The following is a 1,834-nucleotide window of genomic DNA, read 5'->3' on the forward strand; positions in this document are numbered from 1 at the left end:
TTGAGGAGAAACAGAAAGAGTACTATAAAAATAGTATCGAAAAGCTGTAAGATCGCTATAATCGCTGTATCGAAGGCAATTATGTTGGATAATAAAATTGAATTTTGCAAAAAAAAAATAATTTTACTGTGTTACCGTGTAAACTTTTCAGTCGAACTGTTATAGTATAACAGACATCGCAATAACGATTTTGCGTAGTATGCATTTGAAGTACCTTAATTTTTTGTTACATTTTTCGTAAAGTGACCCCCTCATAAAGAAATCAAAGGCGTAGTCCTACGTCAAAATAGCCACTCTAAATTATTTTAATTATGAAGCTATTGAGATGCACACAAGTTGATTACACAAGTAAACCAGCATTGTCGCTGGAATTACAAATTAATTTTCCTGGAAAATCACGTTACAAAGTTTTCTGCAGCATCTATATTCGTCCTGTTCACCGGGCCAGAATTACACCCACGTGCTACGACCTTTAATTAAAAGAAATTTTTGTTTTGCCTCCGAACACGGAATACCCGGAAACTTTTTACCCCCCAGAACTGCAGCTCGAAACTCGCACTCACAAAAATGCACGGCGCACACCCGAAGGGTGCACCAAAATTTCATCAGGAAATTTAGCTCGTTCAAAAATGTAAACGTCACCCTGGTATTTTCCAGATACTGCAAAATTCATATCATAAAATTTGTCGGCTTTCGACATGTGCGGTATGTTGACTGCCATCCTGCAACCGGATATGAAATTCGATTTTATAGTTTATTGTCGGGCAGCAGCCGCAGTGACAGCAACAGCAGCAATAAACGCGGTGGAATGTTCATAGAGAAATGGATTATCAGTCTGCCAGACGTGTCTGTCCTTTTGGCTCGCCAAACACGGCAAAGTTTGGCAATTACAGCCGCCAGCCCGGATGCAGTTTGGCTTTATCAACTAGGAAGACACTAGACCAAAAAGTTCCCAAAGCAACATTTCATTCCCCCGGGCGCTTCAACTCACTATTTGTGATGTGTTATGATTTCGCAAAAGTTTACTTTATTGACCATTTTGCTTTTTATTTGTGTAAATGTGTTTTCTCGTGTGCATAAATAATGTGTCGAAATTAAATTTATTCCGTAATTGAATTTTCAATTTCGGCATACCATAGCCATGAACAAAATATTGAATAACAGAAGTATGTATTTTATGGATATTGTTAAACATTCCAGCATCAAATTCTAAATAAATTTTAAATTAAAGACTTGTGATATCCTGAATACAACTACAGCTAGAGCCTTGTTCTTAAAGGCAAATATTTTCAAGCGCTTCGTACCTTGTAACAAATATATTCCAATTTAGTTTTATATACAACTAGCTGACCCGGCAAGCTTAGTCCCGCCTAAAATTTGTTTTTTGTTATCAATACCTTCAAACAATCACGTTTTCATACTAAGCGCAAGTTCATGAGTCCAATCGCAGAACTGTTCATTGAATGATATTCTAGTCGACCCCATTGAATTTACCTTTTACTAAAAAAATCCTAGTACTTCTACCAAAACTCATCATTATAATATCAGATTATTTTCAGACACAATTCTCGTTCAAGATTTTCAAACCACTTGCAAATAACATGCTTCTCCGTTACATGGAATAAATGTTTGATACAGAAAATATGATAGAATAAAGACAGACCCCTCCCCTCTTCTCCCCTTAGAGAGGGGGGAGAAGTGTCTATTCGCCATAGAAATGTTTCGTGCCCCCTAAAATCTTTACATGCCAAAATTGGCTCTATTTGCTTGATTAGTTTTCGAGTTATGCAGAAATTTGTTTTTCATTTGTATGACAGTCCACCCTGAGAGAGGG

The sequence above is a fragment of the Toxorhynchites rutilus genome, chromosome 3, assembly GCF_029784135.1.
Source record: "Toxorhynchites rutilus septentrionalis strain SRP chromosome 3, ASM2978413v1, whole genome shotgun sequence".
NCBI lineage: Eukaryota > Metazoa > Arthropoda > Insecta > Diptera > Culicidae > Toxorhynchites > Toxorhynchites rutilus.